At 56.4% G+C, this 7,500-nt stretch overlaps 2 non-coding genes and 1 pseudogene across 2 annotated transcripts; all 3 read left to right on the top strand.

Moving 5' to 3' along the window:
• Window positions 1-4,229: 4,229 nt before the first annotated feature.
• Window positions 4,230-6,039, top strand: LOC144420306 (small subunit ribosomal RNA). Its single transcript, XR_013474659.1, has one exon. It is a non-coding gene; the product is annotated as a small subunit ribosomal RNA (ribosomal RNA).
• Window positions 6,040-6,337: 298 nt separating this feature from the next.
• Window positions 6,338-6,491, top strand: LOC144420338 (5.8S ribosomal RNA). The gene has a single exon (XR_013474686.1). It is a non-coding gene; the product is annotated as a 5.8S ribosomal RNA (ribosomal RNA).
• A 288-nt stretch (window positions 6,492-6,779) lies between these two features.
• The window catches only part of LOC144420059 (large subunit ribosomal RNA), a 3,700-nt pseudogene continuing 2,979 nt past the window's right edge, over window positions 6,780-7,500 (top strand).

Raw genomic sequence — 7,500 nt, forward strand, 5'->3', positions numbered from 1 at the left:
AGCCGAGCCAAAAAAAGTTAAAGTACAAACGTGCAAGCATACTAACCTAACCCTAGGTAAGGCATGTCAGAGCGAAAGACAGTAAACTCGAATGAGCCATGAAAGAGCGGTGCGGGGCCGGTCGGAGCGCACCCTTTTCTCGGTGGCTGGCGGGCGAGAGAGTGCTGCGTCGCCGGCATCGGCGTCGAAAGAAGCCGAGCCAAAAAAAGTTAAAGTACAAACGTGCAAGCATACTAACCTAACCCTAGGTAAGGCATGTCAGAGCGAAAGACAGTAAACTCGAATGAGCCATGAAAGAGCGGTGCGGGGCCGGTCGGAGCGCACCCTTTTCTCGGTGGCTGGCGGGCGAGAGAGTGCTGCGTCGCCGGCATCGGCGTCGAAAGAAGCCGAGCCAAAAAAAGTTAAAGTACAAACGTGCAAGCATACTAACCTAACCCTAGGTAAGGCATGTCAGAGCGAAAGACAGTAATTTCGAATGAGCCAAGAAAGAGCGGTGCGGGGCCGGTCGGAGCGCACCCTTTTCTCGGTGGCTGGCGGGCGAGAGAGTGCTGCGTCGCCGGCATCGGCGTCGAAAGAAGCCGAGCCAAAAAAAGTTAAAGTACAAACGTGCAAGCATACTAACCTAACCCTAGGTAAGGCATGTCAGAGCGAAAGACAGTAATTTCGAATGAGCCAAGAAAGAGCGGTGCGGGGCCGGTCGGAGCGCACCCTTTTCTCGGTGGCTGGCGGGCGAGAGAGTGCTGCGTCGCCGGCATCGGCGTCGAAAGAAGCCGAGCCGAAAAAAGTTAAAGTACAAACGTGCAAGCATACTAACCTAACCCTAGGTAAGGCATGTCAGAGCGAAAGACAGTAATTTCGAATGAGCCAAGAAAGAGCGGTGCGGGGCCGGTCGGAGCGCACCCTTTTCTCGGTGGCTGGCGGGCGAGAGAGTGCTGCGTCGCCGGCATCGGCGTCGAAAGAAGCCGAGCCGAAAAAAGTTAAAGTACAAACGTGCAAGCATACTAACCTAACCCTAGGTAAGGCATGTCAGAGCGAAAGACAGTAAACTCGAATGAGCCAAGAAAGAGCGGTGCGGGGCCGGTCGGAGCGCACCCTTTTCTCGGTGGCTGGCGGGCGAGAGAGTGCTGCGTCGCCGGCATCGGCGTCGAAAGAAGCCGAGCCGAAAAAAGTTAAAGTACAAACGTGCAAGCATACTAACCTAACCCTAGGTAAGGCATGTCAGAGCGAAAGACAGTAATTTCGAATGAGCCAAGAAAGAGCGGTGCGGGGCCGGTCGGAGCGCACCCTTTTCTCGGTGGCTGGCGGGCGAGAGAGTGCTGCGTCGCCGGCATCGGCGTCGAAAGAAGCCGAGCCAAAAAAAGTTAAAGTACAAACGTGCAAGCATACTAACCTAACCCTAGGTAAGGCATGTCAGAGCGAAAGACAGTAATTTCGAATGAGCCAAGAAAGAGCGGTGCGGGGCCGGTCGGAGCGCACCCTTTTCTCGGTGGCTGGCGGGCGAGAGAGTGCGGCGTCGCCGGCATCGGCGTCGAAAGAAGCCGAGCCGAAAAAAGTTAAAGTACAAACGTGCAAGCATACTAACCTAACCCTAGGTAAGGCATGTCAGAGCGAAAGACAGTAATTTCGAATGAGCCAAGAAAGAGCGGTGCGGGGCCGGTCGGAGCGCACCCTTTTCTCGGTGGCTGGCGGGCGAGAGAGTGCTGCGTCGCCGGCATCGGCGTCGAAAGAAGCCGAGCCGAAAAAAGTTAAAGTACAAACGTGCAAGCATACTAACCTAACCCTAGGTAAGGCATGTCAGAGCGAAAGACAGTAAACTCGAATGAGCCAAGAAAGAGCGGTGCGGGGCCGGTCGGAGCGCACCCTTTTCTCGGTGGCTGGCGGGCGAGAGAGTGCTGCGTCGCCGGCATCGGCGTCGAAAGAAGCCGAGCCGAAAAAAGTTAAAGTACAAACGTGCAAGCATACTAACCTAACCCTAGGTAAGGCATGTCAGAGCGAAAGACAGTAATTTCGAATGAGCCAAGAAAGAGCGGTGCGGGGCCGGTCGGAGCGCACCCTTTTCTCGGTGGCTGGCGGGCGAGAGAGTGCTGCGTCGCCGGCATCGGCGTCGAAAGAAGCCGAGCCGAAAAAAGTTAAAGTACAAACGTGCAAGCATACTAACCTAACCCTAGGTAAGGCATGTCAGAGCGAAAGACAGTAAACTCGAATGAGCCAAGAAAGAGCGGTGCGGGGCCGGTCGGAGCGCACCCTTTTCTCGGTGGCTGGCGGGCGAGAGAGTGCTGCGTCGCCGGCATCGGCGTCGAAAGAAGCCGAGCCGAAAAAAGTTAAAGTACAAACGTGCAAGCATACTAACCTAACCCTAGGTAAGGCATGTCAGAGCGAAAGACAGTAATTTCGAATGAGCCAAGAAAGAGCGGTGCGGGGCCGGTCGGAGCGCACCCTTTTCTCGGTGGCTGGCGGGCGAGAGAGTGCTGCGTCGCCGGCATCGGCGTCGAAAGAAGCCGAGCCAAAAAAAGTTAAAGTACAAACGTGCAAGCATACTAACCTAACCCTAGGTAAGGCATGTCAGAGCGAAAGACAGTAAACTCGAATGAGCCATGAAAGAGCGGTGCGGGGCCGGTCGGAGCGCACCCTTTTCTCGGTGGCTGGCGGGCGAGAGAGTGCTGCGTCGCCGGCATCGGCGTCGAAAGAAGCCGAGCCGAAAAAAGTTAAAGTACAAACGTGCAAGCATACTAACCTAACCCTAGGTAAGGCATGTCAGAGCGAAAGACAGTAATTTCGAATGAGCCAAGAAAGAGCGGTGCGGGGCCGGTCGGAGCGCACCCTTTTCTCGGTGGCTGGCGGGCGAGAGAGTGCTGCGTCGCCGGCATCGGCGTCGAAAGAAGCCGAGCCAAAAAAAGTTAAAGTACAAACGTGCAAGCATACTAACCTAACCCTAGGTAAGGCATGTCAGAGCGAAAGACAGTAATTTCGAATGAGCCAAGAAAGAGCGGTGCGGGGCCGGTCGAAGCGCACCCTTTTCTCGGTGGCTGGCGGGCGAGAGAGTGCTGCGTCGCCGGCATCGGCGTCGAAAGAAGCCGAGCCAAAAAAAGTTAAAGTACAAACGTGCAAGCATACTAACCTAACCCTAGGTAAGGCATGTCAGAGCGAAAGACAGTAAACTCGAATGAGCCATGAAAGAGCGGTGCGGGGCCGGTCGGAGCGCACCCTTTTCTCGGTGGCTGGCGGGCGAGAGAGTGCTGCGTCGCCGGCATCGGCGTCGAAAGAAGCCGAGCCGAAAAAAGTTAAAGTACAAACGTGCAAGCATACTAACCTAACCCTAGGTAAGGCATGTCAGAGCGAAAGACAGTAATTTCGAATGAGCCAAGAAAGAGCGGTGCGGGGCCGGTCGGAGCGCACCCTTTTCTCGGTGGCTGGCGGGCGAGAGAGTGCTACGTCGCCGGCATCGGCGTCGAAAGAAGCCGAGCCGAAAAAAGTTAAAGTACAAACGTGCAAGCATACTAACCTAACCCTAGGTAAGGCATGTCAGAGCGAAAGACAGTAATTTCGAATGAGCCAAGAAAGAGCGGTGCGGGGCCGGTCGGAGCGCACCCTTTTCTCGGTGGCTGGCGGGCGAGAGAGTGCTGCGTCGCCGGCATCGGCGTCGAAAGAAGCCGAGCCAAAAAAAGTTAAAGTACAAACGTGCAAGCATACTAACCTAACCCTAGGTAAGGCATGTCAGAGCGAAAGACAGTAAACTCGAATGAGCCATGAAAGAGCGGTGCGGGGCCGGTCGGAGCGCACCCTTTTCTCGGTGGCTGGCGGGCGAGAGAGTGCTGCGTCGCCGGCATCGGCGTCGAAAGAAGCCGAGCCGAAAAAAGTTAAAGTACAAACGCGATGCTAATGAGCGAGCCGTTGTCTCGACTAACATGTAGGGGGCGTTCGATCGAGCGTCTGGCTTGAGCGCTTGTCGGCCTAGCAGAACGGTCGCAATGTTATGCCCGGGTTTTAGGCACCGCTGCAGGCGGCCGGCAGAGCTCTTGTTTGTGCGAAACTGAATGGATCGAGCCCGAGAGAGGGCGAGCAAAGAAAAAACGCAAATCGCTCCGCCTGGCACTGCCGGCGAGAGCGTGGACGTCGCGGCCAGCGACTGTCGAAGCTGAGTACGGCCGCAGGCGATCGCCTCGGTCTTAAACGAATGCGACGAGCACGCGCCGGGCGGCCCAGCAAGGGCCGAGCGCAGCTGTCGCAGCTATCTGGTTGATCCTGCCAGTAGTGATATGCTTGTCTCAAAGATTAAGCCATGCAGGTGCAAGTACGAGTTCTCGTAAAGCGAAACTGCGAATGGCTCATTAAATCAGTCTTGGTTTATTTGGTCTCGTAAGCGAAGTGGATAACTGTGGTAATTCTAGAGCTAATACATGCATTAAGCGCCGACTTCGGGAGGCGAGCTTTTATCAGATCAAAACCGACCGGGTTCGTCCTGTGACGTTTGATGACTCTGGATAACCACGCGGATCGTACGGTCTCTGCACCGACGACGTATCATTCAAGTGTCTGCCCTATCAACTGTCGAAGGTACGCTACGTGCCTACCTTTGTGATAACGGGTAACGGGGAATCAGGGTTCGATTCCGGAGAGGGAGCCTGAGAAACGGCTACCACATCCAAGGAAGGCAGCAGGCGCGCAAATTACCCATTCCCGACACGGGGAGGTAGTGACGAAAAATAACAATACAGGACTCTAACGAGGCCCTGTAATTGGAATGAGTACATCCTAAAACTCTTAACGAGTATCCATTGGAGGGCAAGTCTGGTGCCAGCAGCCGCGGTAATTCCAGCTCCAACAGTGTATGCTAAAGTTGTTGCGGTTGAAAAGCTCGTAGTTGGATTTTGGGCGAGCGCCGCCGGTCCGTCGCAAGGCGTGTCACTGGTTGCGTTCGCCTCACCTTCGGTTCTCCGTCGGTGCTCTTGACTGAGTGTCGGCGGTGGCCGATAAGTTTACTTTGAAAAAATTAGAGTGTTCAAAGCAGGCTGTTCGCCTGCATAGTGTTGCATGGAATAATGGAATAGGACCTCGGTTCTATTTTGTTGGTTTTCGGAGCACGAGGTAATGATTAAGAGGGACAGACAGGGGCGTCCGTACTCTGCCGTTAGAGGTGAAATTCTTGGATCGGCGGAAGACGAACTACTGCGAAAGCATTCGCCAAGAATGTTTTCTTTAATCAAGAGCGAAAGTCAGAGGTTCGAAGACGATCAGATACCGTCCTAGTTCTGACTATAAACGATGCCAACTAGCGATCGGGAGGCGTTACCATGACGACCTTTCCGGCAGCTTCCGGGAAACCAAAGTCTTTGGGTTCCGGGGGAAGTATGGTTGCAAAGCTGAAACTTAAAGGAATTGACGGAAGGGCACCACCAGGAGTGGAGCCTGCGGCTTAATTTGACTCAACACGGGGAAACTCACCCGGCCCGGACACAGGTAGGATTGACAGATTGAGAGCTCTTTCTTGATTCTGTGGGTGGTGGTGCATGGCCGTTCTTAGTTGGTGGAGCGATTTGTCTGGTTAATTCCGATAACGAACGAGACTCGGGCATGCTGAATAGTTACGCGACCTTCTCGGTCGGCGTCTAACTTCTTAGAGGGACTAGTGGCGTTTAGCCACACGAGATTGAGCAATAACAGGTCTGTGATGCCCTTAGATGTCCGGGGCCGCACGCGCGCTACACTGAGTGAAGCAGCGAGTGTCTAACCTAGGCCGAAAGGTCCGGGTAACCCGTTGAACCTCATTCGTGATTGGGATAGGGACTTGCAATTGTTTCCCTTGAACGAGGAATTCCCAGTAAGCGCAAGTCATCAACTTGCGTCGATTACGTCCCTGCCCTTTGTACACACCGCCCGTCGCTACTACCGATTGAATGGTTTAGTGAGATCCTTGGATCGGCCCCGTCGCGGCTGGCAACGGCCGCGTCGGCGTGTCGAGAAGACGATCAAACTTGATCATTTAGAGGAAGTAAAAGTCGTAACAAGGTTTCCGTAGGTGAACCTGCGGAAGGATCATTACCGAAAGTGGTGGTAGGCCCCGGCCGACCGCGCACTTAATTGTCTTTGGGTGCCGCCGAGAGGGCGGCCGTCAATCGGGGTTCCGCCCCGTGCGACACGCGTAACACGTTGGCATAGCAAGGCAGCCGAGTGCGATGGTGGCTTCTGGGCACCGCGCTCGATGTGCCGCCGGCCCAGCCCGGCGGTCGCTCGGCGCCGTTTGTTGGTGTTTTTGTGCAGTTGTTGTCGGTGGTGGTTTTGTGGTCGATCCCACAGTGTGACATCCGCGCGCTTCGGCGCCGGGCGAAACGTCGAGGACGACTCTTAACGGTGGATCACTCGGCTCGCGAGTCGATGAAGGACGCAGCCAAGTGCGAGAAGTAATGTGAATTGCAGAACACATTGAACGTCGACCTTCTGAACGCGAATTGCGGTCTCGGGTCAATCCCGGGACCGCGTCTGCCTCAGGGTCGCGTTCGTCCTCACCCGAGGGCCGTCGCCTGGCCTCTGCGAAGACGGCCGGGCGTCGCCCCAAGTTGAAGCGGTCGCCGAGCTTTCTCGGCGCGACCGCGTGTCCCGTTCACCGCCGGCCCCTCGACGTGTTCAACTACGTTCGAGGGGCGGGTCCAGGTCGGTCGGTCCGGTCACGAGATCAAGACCGACCGTGGGCCAAGGCGGCGACGGTACGCGCTCGGTCGGCGCCGGCGGCGACGACTTGCGATGCCAGCGGGCCGTGTAAGAAGCGGCCCGCTTGACACATACGACCTGAGTTCAGGCGAGAGCACCCGCTGAATTTAAGCATATTATTAAGCGGAGGAAAAGAAACCAACAGGGATTCCCTGAGTAACGGCGAGTGAACCGGGAAGAGTCCAGCGTCGAATCTGCGCGCTTTTCGAGCGCGCCGAGTTGTGACGTACGGAAGTCCCAGTGCGGCTAACGGCGAGCGCCGGTGTCCTTCTGATCGAGGCCTCGTCCCAGGGCGGGTGTTAGGCCCATAGGGGCGCTTGCCTTGACCGCTTCGGGTCTTCTCGGAGTCGGGTTGTTTGGGAATGCAGCCCAAAGCGGGTGGTAAACTCCACCTAAGACTAAATACGGTCGCGAGACCGATAGCGGACAAGTACCGTGAGGGAAAGTTGAAAAGCACTTTGAAGAGAGAGTTCAAGAGTACGTGAAACCGTTGAGAGGCAAACGGGAGGGCCCGTCAGGTCGCCGGCTCGCTTTCAGTTGGGTGCGGGGGCGCGCCGTCTCGGTTCGCGGACGCTTAAGGCGCCGCTGCCGAGTCGGCTCGCGCACCGTCTCAGCGCACTAGCGACCGGCGCGGGTCACGACCGGTTTGCCGTCGGTCTAAGTTCCCGCGCGAAGGTGGCCTCCGCTCCGGCGGGGGTGTTATAGCGCGCCGGCGGTGCGGCCCGGCGGCGGATCGAGGAATGGATGCCGCGCGCTCTCTGTGTGCGGCCGTCGCCGTTCGGCTGGCTTGTCGTT

This window comes from Styela clava, chromosome 2 (genome assembly GCF_964204865.1).
Source record: "Styela clava chromosome 2, kaStyClav1.hap1.2, whole genome shotgun sequence".
NCBI lineage: Eukaryota > Metazoa > Chordata > Ascidiacea > Stolidobranchia > Styelidae > Styela > Styela clava.